Here is a 26047-nt window from a genome sequence, read left to right as displayed (position 1 = left end):
CTGTGTAAATAATAAACTTGCGACATATTATACCCACAAAAGTGGTCCTAGCATTTATTATGTTGCATGCATGATATTGTGATAAACGCCAATTGCACACCCATTAAGGGACTAGGGGTAGCAGAGCTAAGCTGTGGACTGGTTTACATCATTTCTCTCTGGCTGTTTCCAAGGCATGCAGATAAATACCCCCAGGCCCCGGCCACACACTTTCGAGTATCCAATTATTTCTTTCTTTCTCCAACTCTGTTTGAGGTATCCGAGGAGGCTCTGGGACATCTGGTACGTGCATCTAGCAGTACGTGGAAAATGCCAAACTATTTAATAGTTTTGTCACAGGTTGGCTTCTATTGTCTGCAGGGTTGCTTTCATGCACTTGAAACCTGGTTGGCAAGCTACTGTTTCAACCCTAGTAAAACATAGGTGTTCTGTTTCCTTGTGGACAAAGTAATCCCCATTCCAATCTTCGCTTTTTTTTACTTGACCGAGGGGTTCCAAGCCTTTACTTGCTGATTCTGCTAGTTCTTTCAGTTTTTAAAATATTTTTTGAAGGTCTCTGTGTAAAAATATCTTTAGAGAAGTTCAATGGGCCTACTATCAGTCGTCTCTTATTTTGTGTGTGAAGCCATTCTTCCCTGTGTAGGAAATCAAGGGGTGGATAACGTTGTTCTAAGTGGGGTAACCAATTGTGCTGTCTTCCCACTAAGAGCTGCTTTTCATTCAAGTTAACTGCAGGCATTAAGAGATTCAAGTAAATTACCAGCACTCTCAGAACTTTGCATTGGCTGCCACTTGATACCTGTATTCAGTTTAAGCTTGCTTGCCTTGCATATAAGGATTTTACTTTGCAACAAGCTTCTCGACTAACTTTCTTCTTGCTCATGTCCCATGCATCCGCCGAGCCAGAGCCCAGGACCGCATCTTTTACTAACTGGCCCCCAGAACCTGGCATGACCGCCTTTTCCACACCAGAGCTGCCTGCTCCATCATAGATTTCCGCAAGAAACGGAAAACCTGGCTCATCTGATAGGATTTCATCAGTGCAGATCCACCCTTCTAAGGCGCCAGGATAGCCCCTCTGCCCCAAGTTGAAAAGCGTGCATACAAATAAACATAACATAATATTGTAATTGTAATTGTATTTATATAGCGCTTACCAGACCGGAGAAGGCATCAAAGCACTTTTTGGCACGTAACACGCTACTCCAGAACCCAAAAAGGATTAATGGTGGATTAGTATGGGGAGTATGAGTTAATTTGAGTGGTGGACATGAGAGTGGATTAAATAGGATAATGGAAGGATAGAATAGGGAAGAGTCTAGAAAGTGTTATTTGGGAGATCATAGTAGTAAGATGAGGTTTGGAATAAGTAAAAAGCGAGATGGAGGAGGAAAGAGTCCCTAGAAATGGATTCAGGAGATCATAATAGTAAAATGAGGTTTGGGATGAGTCAAAGGAGGTACACACAAGGGAAGAATTTATAAAGGATTGTTTGGAGAAATCATAGTACTAAAATTAAGTTTGGGGTGATCCAAGGAGGGATAGACGAGGTAAGAGTCTAGAAAGGGTTATTTTGGAGATCACAGTAGCAGAATGAGATTTTGAGTGAGTGTGAGAGTGGAGGTAGAGGATATATTGAGAAAGGTATAGGGTGAGATATAAAGTGGATCAAAGTCAATGAAGTGCAGTTCCCATGGATAGAAGTGAATATTGTGCAGTTCCTAAGTATATAAATTAATGCAATTCAGTATCAATCAAAGCCATGTTAATGGACTGGGGCTCAGAGAGAGCTTTATATTGGCATGCAGATTTGGACAGTGTCCCTATATATTTTCCATTTTTGGCACTCTAGGACTCTATAAGGAGTATTCTGGCCTGTTTTTTTCCGAGGAAGTCAACATGTGGGTCCTTGGGAACAGGAGGTTCATTAAAAGGTAGTAGGTTATGGATGCCATTTACACTTTTTCTTGCTTGCCATAGCAGGAATGTGCAGCTGAAATGCACGACATTTCCGATATGTTCCATTCTGACAGTCATTCACTCCTCAGTGTACAGTTTTCTCATGCGAGTGTGCAGTGCTTGCATTCACTTTGCATGTCATTCCAGCTGGCCCCGCAGTGTAAGCATGGGGGCTGCACAGTCCACATTCACCTCTGTGGTAGACATTATCTGCGGTGGTGGCTGTCTCCAGTTTGTTGCACTGGGAAGGATCGGGCTATGGTAAATGGTTCTAGCTCCATGAGTTTCTTCTTTGATTCAGGCCGTTTCAATGTGAAGACTAGTTAACCCAAATAAATTAAAGGCTTATGGACTGTGAGCTCATCAGTGAGACCAACTACTGTCCTCCACCACAACCCACAACATCCTGGAAGACGTCCATATAGTTATTATATGAATTTATGAAGTCAGAGAAAGCTGATGAAACACAAGAAAAAGGCAATACAGATGGCAAGTACTGGAACCATAATGTGTTCTCTGGAACCCATTTCAGTTCACTCAAAACTCGTCTATGAATGAGCGAATATCGGGCTTACATTTGGCAGGTGAAATGAAAGTTCAACGTTCAGCCAGCCATTCTAGTTGGGTCCCACCAGGTCTGCTGTCTAAGATCAGAGCTGGCACCCCAAAAAGGAAGTTGCTTTAGCGCATGACCACTAAATGGTGTCAAATTACAAACATTACTGAAAAGCAACGTTTTTAATTAGTGAATCAGAAGTGCTCCAGCAGGAATTATTTTTTTGCTTAGGGTGCCGACCCTCCTTGGTCTTTTCCTTTCTTCGTGATGAACCTTTTTAATACATATGTTGCTAGAAAGACAAATTGATTCCTTGTGCTAGAATAACGTTTAGCAATGTAGAGCATCAGATCATTTCAAACTGCCCACTTTGAGTACAAGTTTCTTGTATATGGCTTTGCAGACTGAACAGTAGTTCTCTGTATCTTGCTGGACCACCAACAAGGCTTTGTAACCAGAGCAGTACGGCGATATTGTTTTTATGGGCGAGAGCAAAGCGCCCCATCCCATGCTGTAATCTCTCTTTGGGCTTCCAACCACACCCATGTCAGTCACTTTCAGTGGTTCGTGGGCTTGTCTTTTAAAATCTGCTTGCTTTCATTTGTGAAAGGCATGCATACGTCATGCCTTTTCTGGTGTTTAGCCCACCTACACAGCACCGGTAGACTACTAAAACATACGAGCCTCGATGTTTTCAGCATGGTTTCCAGACTACTTTATCTGTTTATTTTCCACGCAGCGCGAACGAGCTGCATTTTACATAGCATGAACGCGCTGAGTTTTTCTTTCTTTCAATTTGTGTGGCACGAAAAGTCCGGTTAGGAGTTTACAACGCTAATAGCTCTAACTCCAGCAAAAGAGAGACCCGTTGCATTGAAAATGCTTGTTTATGGATTGACACTGCACAACCTTGATATGTGGCTGCAAAACTCCAGGAAATTAGTTTCTGGAACATAGTTTTGTCCTCGTAGAAAGTCTCATGCTTTAAAGCCCCTTTTGTCGGGAAATTCTCCACGTTCCTGGAATTCTCTTTCTCCTCTTGCAGACAGACTCCTACTCTGCTGGAGTAAAGTTTTGTACACTTATGCTTTGAGTTAGTGGATTTTGAGTTTTTCTATCTTAATGGAACATTTTGAGTATTGTGTAGAGGAATAGTGTTCCAATGTTTTCTTGTCTGTCATTTTTCTAATTGGATTGCATTGCACTTTTATAGCTGCATAATGCTCCTTTACACTTGGGGCTAGGGTTCGCCCTTAGAAACGCATAAAGAAGGAAAGCTCAAGTTGGAGAGATTTAGGAGGTGTCTCATTAATTACTACTCTCATTTGCATGCTTCTTATTCAATGGCTTTCCTTGTCCTAGCTTGTCCATTTTGTGTATGCACCTCCCCTGGATAATAACTTCTTTACTATTTCTCTGATTGGCTAGGTTCTGTACTTCTACTTTAGGGAACCTTTCTACTGTTTCAATAAGCACTCTTTGAGGGTGCATGTGTTTTCCAGATTTCTTCTTCTCTCCCCTGATGCTCCCTCAAATGTCTACCCTTTGCACTCCATGCTTCTCTCTAGTGTACTTATGGACATCTTAAGGAATTTGGGGGCCTTGGGCCAAACATATTTTGGGGGGCCCTGCTCGGAACAGCTTTGAATTTATGATCCAATTTCAGCTCTGTTTTGCCCTATCCGGCCAGGTCACTGACAATGCACAGGCACACTGGTCCAAATTCTAAATGTGTTTATATTGAATATTCAGGGATAGTGATGTGTGTTTTCAGTATTGTAACACAACTCTAGCTCACTAATATTACTGCAAATAATCTCTGATACACCCTTCCATTTCTCATATGTAAGGTTCCGTTTTCATCTAAAATAATCTTTTTTGTTAATAAAGATCTTTTATTGATTGTAAGGAAAGCAAATGAGTTTCGAAAATACATAAATCAAACATAAAATTAAGTAACATGACACCGGATAGTGTCTTGAGACGACCATAACATAACATTGGGCCCGGGAGGCTCCGCGAGCAATAATTACATGTGCACAATAGACATGGACTTGATTACCTGTGTAGTATTTGAATAATAATATTGTGTTGTGCGGGCTCTGGTCACTTGCAGTGGGAGAATTAGGCAACACATGACCAAGGGACGACCCCTACCATACGTATACACAGGTGGAGGGCCCGCCCTGCGACTGGCAAGCAGTCTACATGCTTCCCTACTTCCCCCATATCTTGTTGTATTTGTTCGGGCATCCTCTGGCTTCGTATACAGGCTTTTCACATTGCGCGCACCAGTCTACACCCCGCCTCCACTTGGCCATTGTGGGAGCTGCTCCAGCCTTCCAATCTACCATAATGTCTCTCTTTGCCACCAGGCAGACCACTCCCAGAAACATACGGTCCGATCTTCCCAGCCCCCAGGAGGAGGGGAAGGGGGGCCATCTCCACCCCCGATTGCAAGACCCTCGAAACTTCCCTCGTAATCGCCCTCCAGTAAGTCGCTATGACTGGGCAGGACCAGACCAAGTGGAAAAAGTCAGCGTCCGGGCCGGAGCATCGGGGGCAGTCGGCTGTTGGTCGCAGGCCTGCTTTAAAGAGTCTTTCAGGGGTGAAATATGCTGTGTGGAGGTAGAGGGTCTGGAGTACTCGAAATGGGGATGTCATGGTCGGGGTCCTGGGGGCCATCAACACGTCTTTCCAGTCCTCCTCTATGGGGCCCACCCATCCCTCCCATTTCCAGCGCAGACTCTCAAGAGAGGGGGCGGTATTGGTGAGCAGGGAGCGATAAAGCTGAAAGATTCCTTGTTTGTCCAGGCCTCCCATCAAGGTCCTCGCCTCCATAGGACTACAATCAGGGATGCTGTCCCCTGGCCGGATGTGTACCAATAGTGCGTGTCTAAGCTGTAAATATTTATGAAATTGGGTTTTGTTTAGTGAGTAGATTTCTTGGATCTCCTCAAAAGACCGCATATGCGACCCTCCCCAGACATCTCCGAGGGTGGATATTCCAATGTTATCCCATTTCGGGAATCCCTCTAATGTTGAGACCTCCAGCAGTCCTCTCCCCTGCCATAAGGGGGTCTGCAGGATGAGACGATCCCACAAGCCTGTCACTTCCTGGGCCGCACGCCAACCCAACAGAACCACCCTATTAACTTCTGGGGCATCTTGGGGAATCGGGCCACCATATAGGGCATCAAAGACTCCGTGATAGCCAATTGTCTGAAGCTCGAGTCTGTAAGCAGGGTCCGTCCAGCCTCCTCCCAGCCAGTCATTAATCACTAGTAAGTGAGCTGCTAGGTGGTAGAAATAGATATTAGACATACCCAATCATCCATCATAGGTATCTCTCTGGCAAGTGGCAAGGGCCAGTTTGGGACGTGAGCCGTGCCACAGAAACTGATGTGCCACCGCGTCCATCTCAGTGAACCACTTCCGGGGAATTGGTTATGGAAAGTTTTGCAAGAGGTAGAGAAATCTGGGGAGTATCATCATTTTATAAAGTGCTATTCTGCCCAGCAGGTTGAGGGGTAGGCTCCTCCATTTTTGGTGGTCTTCTTTGATTTTCTTAGTGAGTGGCGAGACATTTAACTTCCATGCCAGCTCAGGTAATAAGGCTATATGTACTCCTAGGTACTTAAAGTTGTTGCGTCGGATCGCAATGTTTCGCTGCCAGTCAATGCATTCTCTGGAAGGATGTAGAAGGACCAGGAAGGATTTGCCAGGGTTTAAAGTCAGGCCAGAGGCTTGGGAGAAGAGGTCCAAGAGCTGCAGGATCCGTGGGCCACTTGTGGCAGGGTTAGAGAGGTAAACAAGGACATCGTCTGCATACAGTGCCACTCGATCCTCAGGGCCCTCTGGCCATGCCCAGCCTTCTATCAGGGGGTTCTCCCTCAATATTTTCGCCAAAGGTTCTATCGCAAGTGCGAACAATAACGGGGATAGTGGGCATCGCCGACGAATGCCGCGGCGTATGAGGAACGGGTCAGAGACCACACCGTTCACCTGGATTCGAGCAGTCGGGTTGGAGTAAAGTAACTTTACAAGGCCGCGGAACTTAGGCCCAATCCTGTTGCTCTGGAGGACTTGTTCCAGATAGGACCAGTCCACGGTGTCGAAGGCTTTCTCAAAGTCGAGGAGAAGAAGGGCTAGGGGCGACCGGGTCAGGACCTTACGATGTGCTAAGGCAACGTGCAGTCACCTAATGCAGTTTCTGGTACTGCGTGAGGGCATAAACCCACACTGGTCTGAGTGTACCAGTGTGGGGAGTACGGGTCTCAACCTGGTGGCGAGTACAGTCGATAACACCTTGATCTCAGTGTTCAAGAGGGAAATGGGTCGGTATGCCGAGCAGCTACGCGACGGAGGCTGGGTCTTGGGGATTACCACGATAGTGGCTTGGTCGATCCCGGAGGGGAAGCGGCCTTCTTTCTCAGCTTCTTCCTACATTTTAAGGAGGTGGGGGCTCAGGATATCACTACATCGGTGGTAGAGTTCTGCCGGAAAACCATATGGGCCGGGGGTTTTGCAAGATGAAAGGCTGGCTATCGCCCCGTGATCTCTGCAAGGGTTATTTCTGCGCCCAGGTTCTCCCTGGTTGTTTGCGAGATCCTAGGAAGCACAATGTCCTCCAAAAGAGGGGATTCTCTTTCAACTGGAGGTCTGGGGTGCCCTGCATATAACTGTGTGTAATAGGAGGCAAAGCTTTGGGCGATGTCACCTCGTGACCTAGCAAGCACTCCAGACTCATCAGTGACCTCGGAAATGACCCTGTCAGCTAGCGGTCGTGTGGCCAACCAGTGCAGGAGCTTTCCGTTCCTGTCTCCCCAACCGTAAACCCGGGCTGCCGTCCCCCTCGAAATTTGCTTCGCAGACTCTAGAACCAGGTGTTTTATCTCTTCTCTAATTATGGTAAGTTGCCTAAGAGTGGAGGCTGATGCATCTCCTCTGCCTCGTCGCTCAAGACGTAGCGCTCTGGCTTCTAGTTCTGTCACTTGTGTGTCTCTGGCTCGCTCCCGGATGTGAACAAGATGTTTGGCGTGGCCATGAAGGGTAGCCTTGCATGCAACCCAGACTGTGCCCGGAGACTGCACTGATCCCAGGTTGTGTTTCAAATACTGGGTGAGATGTGCTCTGATCTCTAGGGTATACTCGCCTTCCTGTAGATGCCACGCATTTAGGCGCCATAGCGGACGTGGGGCCGGATCAGAGCCACCCAGGCTGATCAGCACTGGTGAGTGGTCCGAGACCCCTCGTGGTAGTATCTCTGCCCCAGTGACCTTAGAAATATCCTGTGCAGGCATAAACACAAGGTCAGTTCTAGCATGCGATTGGTGGGCTGCTGAGGTTTGTGTGTATTGCCGTGTTTTCGGGTGCCAGGTTCTCCATACCTCACACAGTCCAAAGCTCTCTGCCCACCCATTCAAGCTCAACGCCCGCCCAGATCGAGAGGCAGATATTGTCCCATAGACGTCTAGGTTGGGATCCAGTTTGGAATTAAAGTCTCCCCCTAGTAGTGTGGATCCCAGGGGGAGGTTCCTGGCGGAGCGCCATCAGGAAGTTATCAAATCCAGTCAGGGGGGGCATAGGTGCACACAAGGTTAAATGGTGACCCGTGAAGTAATCCGGACACCTCCACAAACTTCCCCTGTGGGTCGGACCTCGTAGAGGTAACGACTATTGATAGCGAGCGATGGAGAAGAATAGCAACCCCTCTTAATCCCCGTGAGAAGCCTGAATGGTAGACCTTATCATATCCCCCTCGCGCCAGCATGGGGCAAATGGTGCCAAGCAAGTGGGTCTCCTGCAGTAAGACCACTGATGGGGCATGTCTACGGAGGGTACTAAACACTGCGGACCTTTTAATTTTGTCCAGAAAGCCATTCACATTCCACGAGAGAATCTGTATCAGTGAGGGCCACATGTCCATTGTGTCGGTATAGTGTGATATTGGGAGCCCATCAAAGGGCCCAGGGGCGGCCGTCCCAACCAAGTAAAAAGAATGCAAACATAAACGCAAAAAAGGAAACTTATTAAAACGACATTGCTAAATCCCATTGTTAACTTCACCCCCCTCCAAATCCCCCCACCCCATACTTCTACCCCGGAAGCATCTGTCGCCCAACTACCCAAACAAGGTAACGCAGCCAGATGGGCTGTCACTAGAGTGAAGTGGTAGACCCCTCCATTCAGACAGATTGTATACAATCGATCGACGAAAGTCGAGTTCTACGTGCCGAGTGGCGAACACAGCAGCAACTGACACCTGTAGATGTGTTTCAGTCTATGTGCGTTGGCACTTAGCGGTACCGGACGTCTTCAGCTGAAGCATCTTGGGCCATAAGTCTGTTGCTAACCAAGTACAGGGGACTGGCTTAAGTTGTCGCTGCCCAGCATCTGTACCGGGGAACAGGCTCCTGGAGTGTCCGTGCAGGCTACACCCACCTGGGGTCCGGCCTCCGGCCCACAGTCACTCCCAGGTGGGTCGCTGGAGTCTCTTTTCCTCCCCCGCCGGGATCTGGTGCGTCTGCGGCCTCTTTGTGTGTTCAATCGGGGCCCGGGACCACTTTCAGAGGATTTTCTCACCGGGGCCAGGAGGGCCTTTCCGACTCCCAATGCCTTCTTCGTCAGCCAGTCCCATGCCTCCTCCGGCGACTCAAAGAAGTATGTTTTGCCGGCCATGATAACTTTTAGGCGCTCAGGGAAGAGGAGCATGTACGAGAGTTGCATCGCCCGGAGTTTTTGTTTGACTTGTTCGTATGACCGACGTCGGGTCTGGACCTCATGGGTATAGTCAGGGAATATGAATATCTTGTGGTTGTCCCTGCGAAGGTCAGTGGATCGCCTAGCTTCTCTGAGGATGATGTCTCGGTCTCTAAAGTTGAGGAAGCGTGCGATCATAGGTCTTCTGGGTCCGCCGGGAGAGCGCCGCGGGGCCAGGGCTCTATGTGCTCGCTCGACCGCAAACCAGGGTGAGAGAGTATGTTCCGGCATCCAGGTCTTAATCCAGTGCTCCAAGAAATCGAGGCCCTTGCCGTCCTCTGCTCCTTCCGGAAAGCCAATGAAGCTCAGGTTATTACGTCTGGAGCGTTTTTCTGCATCCTTGGCGCGTCAGTGTAGTTCTCCGGTGCGAGTTTGTAATTGGGCTACTTTGCCCCTGAGGGCGGCCAGATCATCTTCGGTTTGAGAGACACGGGTCTCTACAGCGGTGATGCGACCCACTGCGTTTCTGATATCTTGTCTTATGAGGCCCACATCCTCTTTCACCTCCCCGATTTTAGTTTCTACGGCTAGTTGCAAAGTTTGGATTGCTTGAAGGATAGCATTCACTCCGTCAGGGGCAGGGCCTCCAGCGGGAGCATCTCCATCGCTCCGGGAGGCCGCCGGTGTAGTGAACTGGTCAATCTTTTGTTGGGATGCTGGCGGTTGCTTAGTCGTTCTATCCTTCCCCATGTTTTCTTAGGGGGCAGTTGTGTCGTGTAGAGTGTGTAACAGGACCTTGGCGCCTTTCACTCCTGTCACTCTGGGATATTAGTGCCTTTTCCAGCCCAGGGAGAGCGGTCGTTCACTCAGTCAAGAAGGGGGTTCTGATAGGGCGTTTCTTCTCCCCTGTTGGCGAGATGACAAAGGCCTGCCGCTGCCCAGGTGCACGGGAGGGCCTCGGGCCCCGCAGTCCCGACCTCGGATCTGGGATGTTAGCGGTGTTCCAAGTCAGGCCCTGGGAGACGAACCCAAATGTATCAGGCTGTCCACTTGTTGCCTGGGATCAAGACAGACAGGCCAGCTCCCCTCTCCTCGATTCCGTGCCCCCTAAAAAGGGGGGCCACCGCTCCCACAGGGCCCGGGGCCCGACCCCAAGAGGCAGTCACTCTCTCACCTCTGGGTCAATGCCCCGCTCCACATCCCAGCCCAGGAGCGGGTCCAGTTCCTCCAGCACCTGCCCCCCAATGCCTCTCAATCATGGGGGGGGGCGCTGGCTCCGCGCAGTCCGGCAGCCTCTGGCGGCATCTCCTGGCCGCCCACTCGGCCTCTGGGCGACGCCCACCAGGACGGGCCGTCGCCACCCAGGCCGGCTCGGGCGGGATATGACCGCCTTTCGCAGCTTCGTCCAAATCTGGGTGCCATGCTCCCAAGCAGGTGCCCAGGAAAGAGTTCTCACCTCAGGGGACGCCGATCACTCTGGTGCAGAGCCCAGCTCCGGCCGGGCCCGGTCCGCCGATGAGCGGCGCTGCACTGCGGTCTCCAGCCAGTCGCCGGACCCCCCTCCGGGGCTTCGCGGAATTCTTCGCTCGACCGCATCGGCGGTCTGACAGATCTTACTTCGCTCCCCACTTTGGGCACACTCTACCCGGGAATACGCGCCACCAGCGCGGGTCCTGGCCGCCATGTTGGCCGTGAGGTCGGCCCAGTCTTTAGCCACCGCAAGGGTGCCACTGCATTGGAGCTCGCAGCTTCTCAGGCAGCACCGACCGTAGCGTCTATAGGGATGATCGGGGCGCAGAACAGCGTCCGGAATGGCGATTGTTTCGGGCAGATGACGGAGGGGTCCAGAGCACTCTCAGAGTGCGACCGCCATCTTGACGCCCAAAGCCACGCCCTAAAATAATCTTTTTTATGGATGTTGCATGAAACATAAACACATTTGCCTGCAAAATACCTGTAATAGACTCTCACACATTACTCATTAAAAATATATTAAAGAATAACTCTATCTTCAATAATCTGTTTAAGAATGATTCAAGGTCATCAGAGTCAAAACTCTCTGCAGAACACAGATGGCTGTATGGTGGCCCCTGAAAGGCTGGGGCCCTCGACCTGAGCCCACTTTGCCCAAGCCTTAAAACGTCTCTTACTGTACTTCTCCTCAAGTCCCCTCACACGCAATGCAGTGCTTGCCCTTTTGTGCTCCTTCCACTTTCCCCATCCTACTATTTTACTGTCACTTACAAGCACTTCATGCTTCCTTTTATGCTTCTGCCACACTATCTGTGTTCTTCTCTCCCCTGCCCCCACGCTGTGTTTTGTTCTTCATGACTTTTTTTTACCATGCCTCCCATGTTGCTCTCTCCCTTGTGCAATGTTTTTCTCCTCCTTGACCCCACCCACACTCCCATTCACTCCTTTGTAATCCGATCTCCTAGTGGTGCTTTTTTTTTTAAATGTGTGTTTTCACACAAAAATAAATCTTATTTTTTTCCTTTACTGATCTGAGTGGCATCCACCATCTTGGATCATTAAAGTAAAAATAAACCACACGGGGCCCACGTCATCCCTTCGTGCACCCGTGGGTTCTGACACATGTGCAGACATAGGTCAACCTACATGTGTGCATCAGTGGAATGACGCAACTGCCAGCAGCGGTTGCATGATTGTGTCTTTTTTTAAAATTTATTTATTTTTTTCGATGCTGCTGCACAACATTATCAAAATGCCCACTGATGTAGCACATCGCCAGAAGGCAAGAACTATTGGATTTGCCAGTGCTTATTATTATTATTTTTTTATCGTGGCAAAAATGTCATAGCTGTGACTTGACTTTGACGGTGGTTTTTCCTTCACATTTTTAGTTTGGAAGTTTTTTCTAAGGACTTTATTTTTCAATTCATGAGGCTTACAGGGCAAACAGCATTGTAAGTGTAATACCTTTGGCGTTTACAGCATCACAATATGAATGTCAAGTACCTTAAACAAGGGTACTTATATTTTCCTTTTTGAGTCAGGCGTAAATTTGACCTCTGATCGATAATCAGCTGTTTTACAGGTACGATTTTACTTTCTCCCAGACCTTTAATCATTATGACAGAGTTTTTATAGGAAATAAATTATAATTTTTTACCTCTAGCCATTTTTAACAGCTTTTCCTTTTGTACCAATCCAATATACATCAACCGGCATTTTCCTACAATAAAAGAACTCCAGCAAAGAGCCCCCCTCGCGGGGCCAATCAGACATTGCAGTGCCGGCCTGATGAGGAGCATAGCCCAATGATGAAGCATGTCACCTATTGGTGAGTGAGGGCTCTTGTTCCATTACATTTGGATCTCAAGGACTTCTTTTGGTTCTCCTGCCCTTGGGATTCTGCAGAGACCACACCCTTTTTTTCCTTTAATGGAACTGTGTATTCTTTGTTTTGTGATTTAAATGGGAGTATTATACACAGGACCAGGTTCTTCTTTTTTTCCAAATCTCCCACCTTTTGAGTTCCCCTTTGTTTATTGATGATTTAGTACAGCGGCTGGCTGTGGGACACATTGTATTTCTTACTCCGGTCTAATATTACCGGTGGTAATTATGGCAGACCTACGTGGTCTCAGTTTTGATGATGACACTGTTCAAGCTATTTTACAAACTCCATCTATATTAGGAGATGATAATAGTGGTCCTTCTGGTTGTTCTAAAGCAGATTGGGTTAAATTATCGACCCTAAAGAAATTTCTACATGGTACAATTATGAAAGAATATCTCAGGGCTAACATCTCGCCCCACAGATCTCTTGGAAATGCACTCGAGATTGGTTGGTTCTGATTATCAATACCTCCAAATGTTTGGCGGATTCTATTACCATTCAGATCTCTATGATTGAAACATCTATCAAAACTACTGTTCAACTTTCTAAATTTAAAACTCGACTAGCTGAGATCAACTCAGAGCTCAATGAGACCAAAGAGCATCTAACATGTCAAAAGATCCCTAAACTACAAAAAGATATCAAGAGATTTAGCAGAGAAAGAATTTACCCTTACACAAGGGAAGACTACCAATGCGAGGGTGGTACTGATTCTTCGGATGACTCTGAGTGTTCTCAACGTTAATCCCGGGCACAATACTATAGCTCCAGTTCGGATGACTGGAGTAGCAATGAGGAGCACAAGACAAATCGCAGTCGCCAAGTTCCTCCTATGAACATGGCCCCTCCATTGTCCTACCAACAATTTCCAATATGGCAACAGCCTCCATATCCATTCTTTCAACCTCAGCCACAGTTTGCTTACAATCCTTTTTTAGGAAGAGGCCGGGCCAGAGGCAGAGGCAGAAACAGAAGAAGAGGAAGGAATGTACACTGGGCCCAGGAGGAACCACAGATGGTGACCAGGAGTCGCAGTGCAGCACCAGCATAGAAACCTTAGTTGTCAATCTTTCAAACACAATATTATCCCCCACAGAACTATCAGTTCTTGAAAAGGGCTTGGGATTTGTTCTAAACCCCAAAGAAGATTTCTTTCGATTAAATTGTGAAATAACTGCTATGTTCCGAAAAATCCATCTGTATTTCTTCTTCAAAGACCAGATCCCACTGACTTCGATGGGAAATACAGATCTGAGAAACCCCTCAACCTTTATGCCTCCAGCCACTTCGGTACCCATTGAGGTACTGACCTTTGAGAAAGCAGTACGTCATGAACTACAATACTTACAACCTACTCACCCTTTTCAGAATTTGTCCAATTTAGAGAAAGAAGCAATTCGCTCCCAGTCTCAACATCCATATATTATTATAAAACCTGCAGATAAAGGAGGAGCTATAGTAATTCTGGATATTAATTTCTACAGATAAGAATGTTTAAGACAACTGAGTGATACCACATACTATGAACCTATCTCTATCAATCCAACTTCTAGATTACAAAGAACTATTCGGGAGATGAGTGATGAAGCTGCAGGGTGGATTACCCAACAGGAAGCTGAATTTTTGAATACTAAAGATCCAAGGATCCCTTATTTTTACTGCCTTCCTAAGATTCACAAGGGCACTCCACTTCCAGGCTGCCCTATTGTGTCTGGCATAGGATCACTATTGGAACCTTTATCCAAATATTTTGATTTTTTCTTAAAACCTGTTGTCCAACAGACTTCAACCCTTTTATAAGACACCAAAGACACTTTGGTCTTGTTAGACCACATTAATACCACCAGTACTACAGATATGCTGATATGTCTTGATGTTGAGGCCCTATATTTTAATATACCTTGGGATGCAACCTTGGCAGCAGTGGAAGAGATTCTCTACTCTATGACTTGGTCCTATAACACCCCTATCAGTTTAATTATACAATGTGCAAGTCTAGCTCTTAAAGAGAATTGTTTCCAGTTTGAAGACAATCTTTATCATCAAATACAAGGGACCTCCATGGGAAGCACATTTGCGCCTAGTTTAGCTTGCCTCTACATGTATTCTTTTGAACAGTGCTACATTCTTACATCATCACAACCATTCTTTTCTAACATTCGGCTATGGCGCCGATACATAGATGACATCTTGGTGGTGTGGCAGGGCGATACAGACCAGGTCCAGGCGTTTATACATTGGATTAATGCTTTGGATAATCATCTTCATTTTAGTGCCAACTTCTCCAATAAAAAGGTCTCTTTCCTGGACCTACGGATTATTTTAACGAATGGGGTACTACACTCATCTATGTTTCCCAAAACAACTGATAGGAACAACTTATTACTTTTTGATAGTCATCATCCTAAATCTTTAAGGATGAATTTACTTTTTGGACAATTCCTGAGAGTGAGACGTAATTGTTCTAATATCTCAGATTTTTATTCACAAGCTGATGTCCTTAGTCAAAAATTGAGGGATCGCAATTACCCCAAGCACATTATTGGACAGGCCAAGAAAAGAGCAAGGAACATACCTAGAGATGTTCTTTTGACCGATAATGTACGTGCACCTCAGACTAGGTTAACCTGCGTCACTACTTTCACTCCTCTGAGCAACCACGTCAAAAAGATTATTAAGAAACACTGGCCTATTCTGAATAGTTCTGGAGAATCTTTAGAATGTCCCTTGTTTGTCTTCAAAAGAACCCAGAATATTAAAGACCTTGTGGTACATACTAGACCCATACTTAACAAGAAAAAAGATAAATCTATCACTAGATCTTGGTTAGGGATCAGAGGCCATCACCCCTGTGGTGGGTGTAATGTGTGTCCCCTAACAATAAGCACCCACAAGCTAGATTTAGGAGAAACTAAGACATGGCAGTTAAGAACACGCACAAATTGCCGAACTAAGAACTGCATCAATATGATCACCTGCCCTTGCAATTTAAGATATATTGGGATGACTACAAGGATGGTGAAGACACAGATCAACGAACATCGCAGTACTATAAGATGCCAGAGATCCTCAACCAAGTTGACTAAACACTATATAGAACAACAGCACACCCCCAATGATCTCAAGTGGGTAATTATGGAGAGTTTTAAGGATAATAGAGAGTGCACTACTAGACTGTTTGAGAAAGAACAACGTTGGATATATAGACTTAAGACACGCCAAAAAGGACTCAATGATGACATCCAATGGGTAGATTTTATTCATCGTAGATAAAAACTTGACTCAATGATGATATCCAATAAGTAGTTTCTACTTATTGTTGATAAAATTCACCATCATTTCATTTGACTACATCTCTGGGCCTGTAAGATACTATCCAGAATTATTCCAAGTTCCTTTGTCTGATTCTTATTTCACTGTGTGGCTACCCATATTCATTATGAACAAGTGAGCTCTCTACCCTGGCTGTTGGGCTAACCAGTCCCCCTCTTTTTTTCGTAAATTAAAGACATCTTACTCCACTTGAGACAAGAATACTTTGAAGAATATCAATAATCGTCCCTTCCTTCTCTTCTTTTTACTTCATACATTATGTAATATCTAATTAAATCTCCATAGGATGTATTATGAGTCTCAATCTCAAAACATCTTTTTTTGAATCCTTGAGAGTATTGTAAGATGGCCGACAAACTAAAAGAAGGGAACTTGTCCCTTCTTTAGCTTTACCATAACTCGCAAAGGTTATGTTCCAAGAATCAAGATGGCCCCTGCTCTCTACCAATATGATTAGTCCTTTGTTTGTTTTTTGGTTTTCTCTCTCCACTTAAGGCCCCGCCCCGGTATGTTTTTCATACTTCCAGGAGCTTCAAGCTGGGTAGGTGACACCGGGCGCTGTGACAGACTGACAAGTTAATGCCCCGTCTTAGATATTGTTCGGGTTTCTTTAAGAAATCATTACTGCAACTGATTATGGTTTCCATTACCCTCTGCAGTTGCTGCCGTGGTGCGGGACTACGCTGAATGCAGTGCGTGCTCTTTACCTTTTTCTGGCTCCGCATTTGGGATTTTAGCACGGTACAGCTACACGGGTACCAGCGCTTTATTGTATTATTGATTTTTCTATGTTTGAACAGTTTCTTGAGATACGGGACTTATTAGTCCTTCGTGTACCCAAGAAGGAACACAATGTTGTTTTTTGTTATATTTACCGGTGGGAGCTATTGAAAGGGTTCTTCTACTCCGTACCCTTTTTTCAGTTTCTTAAACTCCCCCCCTTTCTTCGCGACCATGTTTTAATGTTTTTTTCAAAGATGAAGAATAACATCCAGTACAAAGGCTACACTACTACAATTTGACCCTGTAGCCCTCTTACTTTATAGGGTTACAGTTTTTTAATATAATAATATGTCGATTGGGCCTGTTATATTCCTCAATCTCCTGCTACTTCTAGGTAACACAAGGGGTTATGAGGTGTCTGGGCAGTAATACGGGCACTTACTTATAAGTGAATTCAAGATTTGTTTGCTATGTCTGACAGTCAATATAGTCAATAAACCTGTATATTGTTATTGCTCGATAGTGACTTCACAATCTCTTATTTAGACCTCTCTGGACCACAGCAACTTGTTGCGAACCCGATGGGGCCCATCCCCTAATATGAGGAGGGTAATCACGACTGTATTTTAGCTAATAAGTGCATGATTTGTTGTTCACGTCCTTCTCCGGCATGCACATCACGTAGGGGACAGGTCACCAGTGTGTGTTTTTTTGCCCTATGTGTTTCACGGTATATATCATGAGCTGTGCAATATATTTTTGCTTGACTTTCTTTTACATTCATTCTCCAGGTTCCTGCGAAACACTGCAATACCCACTGTAGGTACTGTGACATTTAGGATTAGGTAGGTTTTTTTCTGGTCCTGATGAATCGCATTAGATCTTATAGACTTATGTAGCGAGAAACATGTTGACCCTTATGTAGAAGCAGTATGGGGGTTCCTGTATTTGCTTACACTGCACTCCCAGAATTTAGGGTGGCGTAGTTTCGATTTTTGATTGAAGCAGGGGAGGCGAGACCTTATCCTCTTCTCCCCTCATTACTTTTTTGTTTTTAATCATGACAGAGGTTTAATATCAAATATATTATAATTTTTACCTCTAGCCATTTTTAACAGCTTTTCCTTTTGTACCAATCCAATATACATCAACCGGCATTTTCCTACAATAAAAGAACTCCGGCAAAGAGCCCCCCCGTGGGGCCCGTCAGGCATTGTAGTGCCGGCCTGACGAGGAGCATAGCCCAATGATGAAGCATGTCACCTATTGGTGAGTGAGGGCTCTTGTTCCATTACATCTGGATCTCAGAGACTTCTTTTGGTTCTGCTGCCCCTGGGATTCTGCAGGGACCACACCTTTTATCCCTTTAATGGAACTGTGTATTCTTTGTTTTGTGCTTTAATCATTATGACCAGTCCCATTTTGATCACTGTCTGTCGTGGATGAGAGTCCTCAATCTGATATTTAATATGGATTTGTTTCAGCCATATGTCAAGACAAAGAGCGGGTCACTTTCCATGGACATTATATCCAACTTTGATTATATTTTTTAAACAATCTTTTTACTGAATTTTGAGTGAGAGCAGGAGTGGCAACCAAACCTTGTGTTCGTCTATGGCTGTTGGCGTGTGATGTTCCTGTGATCCCTCCAGTGGTGCCATAGATAGTGTGCCCAGATGGCAGGACTTCATTACCCATTAGAGTGAAACAAGGAGTTTCTAAAGTGTACAGAGGAGGAGTGGCTAACTACAAAGGAGAATATTTCAACAGGAGCTAGACTTAGTGAGATTGTGAGGATCTGCTGAGCAGAGAGTATCTGTATTGCAGGTTTATCTCCTGGAAGCCACCCAGGAAGAAGGATTACACCTTTTAGCTCTAAAACTGGGAGGCCCTTCACCCCACGAGATCGGACAGAACTGGTACTCTCAGGAGCCAAAGAAAAGGAACTGTAAAAGTCTAGACTGGCTTGAGGCACTGGTGGGCGTTTTATGTTTCGTTCCTGGTCCTTTGCAGCCAAGTGAAGGTTTCAGAGAAAGAGTAGCCATTTGAATCCTGATCCCTTGTACAGGTGCAAGTCAATAAGTTGGTAACACATGGAGGGTCCCAAGAGCATGGCTGCCAGCACAAGTGGAAGCATAGAGTTGCCATGCCTGTTTATTTTGATGGACCGATGAGGAATGTAGGAGGCTTGGCCCCTCACAATGGCTCACATGCCTCAGTCTTAGCTGTTATTATTCATTGACCCTGCAGGAAAAGGTGTAAGAATCCAGTTGGATCTGGTTGAGAACATTTTATTGGTCCTGTCTTAAAGCTCAAAGCAACAGCCATTGTTCTAGTAACTTATCCTGAAGTAATGGAGGGCCAATATGGCAGAGAACATATGTGAGAGTGGATGGCTTTTTCCCTATGTAATTGCTATACGTTTGACATAGTTTATTGTTCTATAAAGAGAAAAAAAGCAGAATAGCTGCATTTTCATCACACACAGTTGTGTGATGGTGGAGAAAAAAGCAGACAGCGACTTAAGTGGGAGTAAAGCACAAAAATAAAGATGAATAGTACATAGATGGTATTCATTACTCCATAGCCCCCAGGCAAAACCATGGCCCTCATTAAGACATTGGCGGTAATGACCACCTACCGCCGCGGCGACAGCTGCCAAAACACTGTCGCCGCGGCTACCTACCGTCTGCCATAGTATGACCATAGCCGGAATTCCGCCAGAAGGCTGGCAGAATTCCAGCTACGGTCCTGGCGGCGGATGGCAGTAAGGTGGCGCTGCTGCCAGCTTCAGTGCCACGCTAGTAGACCCCCTCAGATCGTATTATGATCCATGATATGGCCTGGCGGTGTTCTGCTGGCGGACGCTGCTGCTGGCAGCAGCACTGTGTCCCGTCAACTGCCGGAGGAACCCCTGTGATTGTGTGCGTGCATGCGGGTGTGTGGAGTGTGGAATGGGTGTGTGCATGAATGGGTGTGAGTGTGCATGTATGTTGTGTGGTGTGAATGCGTGTGTGCTAGAATGTATGTCAGTGTGTGCTGTGTGTGTGAATTAATGTATGCAGGCGTGGGTGAATGTGGGTATGAGTGTGTGTATGCGTGTGTATGTTGGTACGTGGATGTGCATGTATGTCGGGGAGGGCTCGGGAGGTGGAGGGGAGGGTGGGGCAGGAGCCTGGGGAGTGGGAGAGGGTGGTGGAGACCCCTATCTGTGTCAGGGAACGAATATCCCGGCACTGACAGTGCCTACCGCCATGGTTTTCGTGGCCGTACGATTGCCACGAAAACCATGGCGGTAGGCGGGGTCATTATCCTGTGGGTGGGACAGTGACGGCTGCCTGGCTAGAGACTGAAGTCTCAAGCCCGGCGGCTGTTACCACCCTGGCAGACGGAGTGGTACATTGGCAGTTTGGCTTGAGCCAAACCGCCAATGTCATATTTTGGGGAAAGGTACCGCCAGCTTGTTAGCAGTACCTTTCTCCAAAATACCGCCGTCTGCCAGAGACATAATGAGGGCCTATGTGTAAAGATCTTTCCTACCAGACAGCTTTTGTCAATAGGCGAATGCCTCTAGTGGACCATTTCAAAAACTTACTGTGGTCTTAGAGTGCACCCATTGCTTACCATTAGTAGGTTTTATTGTCGCTCTCATCTGATTGCTTCTTATTGGATGTTGTGCCTTTCTCTTCTTGTGTCTGTCTAGCCCCTGGAGCATCCTTTTAATTGGCTACTTTTCATCCTTCAACTGCTTACATTTAGGCAACTACTTTTTTTGTTGACTTTCAGCACTCCATGTGAGTGCATGTTTTTTTCTAGGTCTCTCCCTCGTGTACTATTAATATCCACCCAAATACACGCCCGCAAGAGAATGATTCTGCCTGGTCCCACTTTATCAGAGACTCCTGTGTATGTGAGAATAAATGAGTGTGGCTTAATGTAGGTGGCTGGCCTGGCTTGTAGTGGGTACCAAGGGGTAGTTACACTCTGTACCAGGTCCAGTTATCCCTTATTAGTGTAGAAGAGGTGTTTCTAGCAGCTTAGGTTGATAAAAGGTAGCTATAGCAGAGCAGCTTAGGCTGAACTAGGAGACATGCAAAGCTCCTACTATACCACTGGTGTCATATGCACAATATCGTAAGAAAACACAATACACAGATATACTAAAAATAAAGGTACTTTATTTTTATGACAATATGCCAAAAGTATCTCAGTGAGTACACTCAGTATGAGGATGCCAAATATACACAAGATATATGTACACAATACCAAAAATATGCAGTAATAGCAAAAGGAAGCAATGCAAGCAGTGTAAAGATACAATAGATTGCAATAGGAGCACATAGGTATAGGGGCAACACAAACGATATACTCCAAAAGTGGAATGCGAACCACGAATGGACCCCAAACCTATGTGAGCTTGTAGAGGGTCGCTGGGACTGTAAGAAAACAGTTAGGGTTAGAAAAATAGCCCACCCCAAGACCCTGTAAGGTAGGTGTAAAGTGCACCTACAACCCCCAGAGAGCACAGAAGTCGTGATAGGGGGATTCTGCAAGGAAAACCAACACCAGCAATGCAACAACAGTGGATTTCCAGACCTGAGTACCTGTAAGACAAGGGGACCAAGTCCAAGAGTCGCAACAGTGTTGAGAGTGGGCAGATGCCCAGGAAATGCCAGCTGAGGGTGCAAGGAAGCTGCCACCGGATGGAAGAAGCTTTGTGTTCTGCAAGAAAGAAGAGGACTAGGAACTTCCCCTTTGGAGGATGGATGTCCCACGTCGTGAAGAAGCTTGCAGAGGTTTTCCACGCAGAAAGACCACAAACAAGCCTTGCTAGCTGCAAGGTTCGCGGTTAGGGTTTTTGGATGATGCTGTGGCCCAGGAGGGACCAGGATGTCGCCACTTGGATGAGGAGGCAGAGGGGGCGCCCAGCAAGTCAGGGAGCCCTCACAGAAGCAGGCAGCACCCGCAGAAGTACCAGATCAGGCACTTAGAAGAGGAGTGAACTGGAGTCCACCCGAAGTCAGAAGAGGGAGTCCCACAACGCCGGAGGACAACTCAGAAGGTTGTGCACTGCAGGTTAGAGTGTCGGGGACCCAGACTTGGCTGTGCACGAAGGAAATCCTGGAAGAGTGCACAGGAGCCGGAGCAGCTGCAAATCACGCGGTACCCAGCAATGCAGTCTAGTGTGGGGAGGCAAGGACTTACCTCCACCAAACTTGGACTGAAGAGTCACTGGACTGTGGGAGTCACTTGGACAGAGTTGCTGAGTTCCAGGGACCACGCTCGTCATGCTGAGAGGGGACGCAGAGGACCGGTGATGCAGTCTTTTGTTGCCTGCGTTGCAGGGGGAAGATTCCATCGACCCACAGGAGATTTCTTCAGAGATCCTGGTGCAAGAAGGAGGCAGGCTACCCCCAGCGCATGCACCACCAGGAAACAGGCGAGAAAGCCGGCAGGATGAAGCGATACAAGGTTGCAGTAGTCGTCTTTGCTACTTTGTTGCGGTTTTGCAGGCGTCCTGAGCAGTCAGCGGTCGATCCTTTGGCAGAAGGTGAAGAGGGAGATGCAGAGGAACTCTGGTGAGCTCTTGCATTCGGTATCTGAAGAATTCCCCAAAGCAGAGACCCTAAATGGCCAGAAAAGGAGGTTTGGATACCTAGGAAGGAGGATAGGCTAGTAAGAAAGGTAAGAGCCTATCAGAAGGAGTCTCTGACGTCACCTGCTAGCCCTGGCCACTCAGAGCAGTCCAGTGTGCCAGCACACCTCTGAATCCAAGATGGCAGAGGTCTGGGGCACGCTGGAGGAGCTCTGGGCACCTCCCCTGGGAGGTGCAGGTCAGGGGAGTGGTCACTCCCCTTTCCTTTGTCCAGTTTTGTGCCAGAGCAGGGCTGGGGGATCCCTGAACCGGTGTAGACTGGCTTATGCAGAGATGGGCACCATCTGTGCCCATCAAAGCATTTCCAGGGGCTGGGGGAGGCTACTCCTCCCCAGCCCTGACACCTATTCCCAAAGGGAGAGGGTGTAACACCCTCTCTCTGAGGAAGTCCTTTGTTCTGCCTTCCTGGGCCAGACCTGGCTGGACCCCAGGAGGGCAGAAACCTGTCTGAGGGGTTGGCAGCAGCAGCAGCTGCAGTGAAACCCCGGGAAAGGCAGTTTGGCAGTACCCGGGTTCTGTGCTAGAGACCCGGGGGATCAGGGAATTGTCTCCCTAATGCCAGTATGGCATTGGGGTGACAATTCCATGATCTTAGACATATTACATGGCCATGTTCGGAGTTACCATTGTGACGCTATACATAGGTAGTGACCTATGGATAGTGCACGCGGGAAATGGTGTCCCCGCACTCACAAAGTCCGGGGAATTTGCCCTGAACAATGTGGGGGCACCTTGGCTAGTGTCAGGGTGCCCACACACTAAGTAACTTTGCACCCAACCTTCACCAGGTGAAGGTTAGACATATAGGTGACTTATAAGTTACTTATGTGAAGTGAAAAATGGCTGTGAAATAATGTGGGCATTATTTCACTCCGGCTGCAGTGGCAGGCCTGTGTACGAATTGTCAGAGCTCCCTATGGGTGGCAAAAGAAATGCTGCAGCCCATAGGGATCTCCTGGAACCCCAATACCCTGGGTACCTCAGTACCATATACTAGGGAATTATAAGGGTGTTCCAGTATGCCAATGTGAATTGGTGAAATTGGTCACTAGCCTGTTAGTGACAATTTGGAAAGCTGAGAGAGCATAACCACTGAGGTTCTTGTTAGCAGGGCCTCAGTGAGACAGTTAGTCATCACACAGGGAACACATACAGGGCACACTTATGAGCACTGGGGCCCTGGCTGGCAGGGTCCCAGTGACACATACACTAAAAGAACATATATACAGTGAAATATGAGGGTAACATGAAAGGCAAGATGGAACTTTCCTACACTTAAAGGCTAATTTCAAATGAATATTTTTGTTGGCCGTTGCCTGCTACAGTCCAACAGACGTTAGGTCTTGGAGATGAGCTGCTGGGTTATAAAATTCGATTCTGAAAGATCTGCTTTGCCTTTTAGTTGGGCAAGAGGGCGAGCATATATTGTAAAGGCATAAACAATAGTAGTGAGTTCTGAGATGTTATCTGTCAAGGTTTTATTTTTGATTAGCTAGTCTGGAAGATTCCGTTTTAGACACCCTAGAAGATTGCAATTTTTCTTTGCTTCCAACTCTTCGATTTAAACCCTACAACTTTCTGAACACTCTAGCCAAACCAGCGCTTCATCTAACGTAGGCTTGACATTAATGTATTTGGCCATTCTAAACTATAATGCTCTCAGGGCCTTTGTTTGAGCCTCCTTCCAACACTGGCTTCTTTGGCCGAGCCATCTTCAGCTATTCGCTTGATAAACTGTAAATCACACCCTGAACCAACCACATGGAGTATTTTACTTTCCTTCTTCTTTTTGGCTGTTTGGTGTATCCTTCTGCCTCCACCAGAAGGCAAGAGGGACTCTTCTACATCTGAAAAGTACCCTCCTCGTTGCATGTTTAATTATTTTTTTAATTCAATATACAACGCATAACAATACAGATATAATAGCCTGGATATCATATGTTAAAACAGTGCACAGTAAAAGCTTGAACATATGAAGACGCTCATAGTGTATAGTAAAGATATTTATGAGTGCACAAGATGGAACAGGGTAGAAAGAAAGAATGGCGGGATTCATAGATTTGGCCGTGCAAACGGAAGCAGAGAGAGAAAGTGGGACAAGGGGGTAGGGAGGGGTAGCACAGAAGGCTAAATAAGGGTATGTGCTTTAGGGAAAGGCAAAGCTTATGTAATGTGAAAGGGTGATGTTCAGGGAATCTTCATTTTTTTCTATTTACTGTTCCGGTTTTGACCATAATAAACAAGAGGATTTGTTGTTGTATTCGCAGTTGTGTATGCTGTTGTCGGCACTTCATGTAAAGCTTTCCCAAGCCAACCACATATGATGAGAGATGTTATTGTAGTTTTTCTAGTTTGCCAGGATGCTATGCATGCTCTATAGAGCACAATATCTATCAGGAAACGGTCCAAGGTGTCTAAGAAGGGGGCATTTGAGCAAGCCAGGATTCCTAGAAAAACAATTATATTGTTTAAAGTAATCTTAATATTAGAAATAATATTGAGGGCCTCCTCAATCTCTCTCCGTAGAGATCTAACATGTCTGCTTAGGTAGACATTGAGGCTGACCTAGTTAGCCCTCTTTCTTTAATTAAAAAAAACAATTAGAAGAGCAACCCAGAATGTTCACATGAACCTGGGCCCAATTATAACGAAGCACATATTTGCGTGAAAATCACCTTGAAATAAAATGTTTATATTATAGCAGAACCATATCTTAGTACTGACTTAATCATCCCACAGATTTTGAATAGAGACAGTAAATCGTCTGTCACAAGCATCCTAATTTGGTCCACTAAAATCAGTACCCAAACATGTGCAACAATAAAAACTTTTGTTGTAAGAAACCGTTACCATGACATAGGATATTTTTGTGTAATCACAATACAAAGCAGAATAGTGAGAGAAAGTGCACCCCAAGTGAAAGAGACACCACATCAAAAAGTAATCAAGGAATTGCTGATATTTTCTAATCTCTTGTGTATCTCATCAAGACAGCCTCTTATTGAAATTTGGATACATTTATCAGTAGAGTAGTTTTTCTTCATTCAAAACCCAACAAGAGAGATCTGTCTCATTAGACTGTCGACGACATTTCGACCCTGACGGATGGTACCAGGGTCTCATCAGCACAGCAATAGCAATGACCTTTGAAATGGTTATTGTTACAATATGGATAATTCAAGGACCTCATCTTGATTATAAGTAATGGTATCCATACTTGAGTCAATATGCCCAGCTCAAGATGGTGCTCAATCACCTTAATAGGAAATATGTGGCTTGGGCCTACCTATAGCTGTTCCCACTGTGAGGAATGCTGTACAAATGAAAGCTCTCGATCGCAGGAATAGTAGTGGACCAAATTAGGATGCTTATGACAGACATTTTACCGTCTTTATTCAAAATTTGTGGGATGATTAAGTCAGTAGCAAGATATTTTTCTGCTATAATAGAAACATTTTTTTTCAAAGTGAGTTTCATGTTACTCTTTCTTTAATCAGCACCCTCACGATTGAACAACTTAAGGCCACTCAGTCACTCCATATTAAGGTCTCTGTTTTTTTAAATTCTCTTTATTGGCTTTTGAACATCACAAACATATGCAATACAGAGGTTTATTGCTTCAATAGGATCACACATCAACATGTATCCTCAGTAGAAATAAATTATACAGTTCTCATCCATATACAGAAAACAGCAATTGTGAAACAAAATAAACAATTATTTGCAATAAAATGGGTCTCGCATTTGCTCGAGT

The sequence above is a fragment of the Pleurodeles waltl genome, chromosome 2_2 (genome assembly GCF_031143425.1).
Source record: "Pleurodeles waltl isolate 20211129_DDA chromosome 2_2, aPleWal1.hap1.20221129, whole genome shotgun sequence".
Lineage (NCBI taxonomy): Eukaryota > Metazoa > Chordata > Amphibia > Caudata > Salamandridae > Pleurodeles > Pleurodeles waltl.
This window is presented reverse-complemented; position numbering follows the sequence as displayed.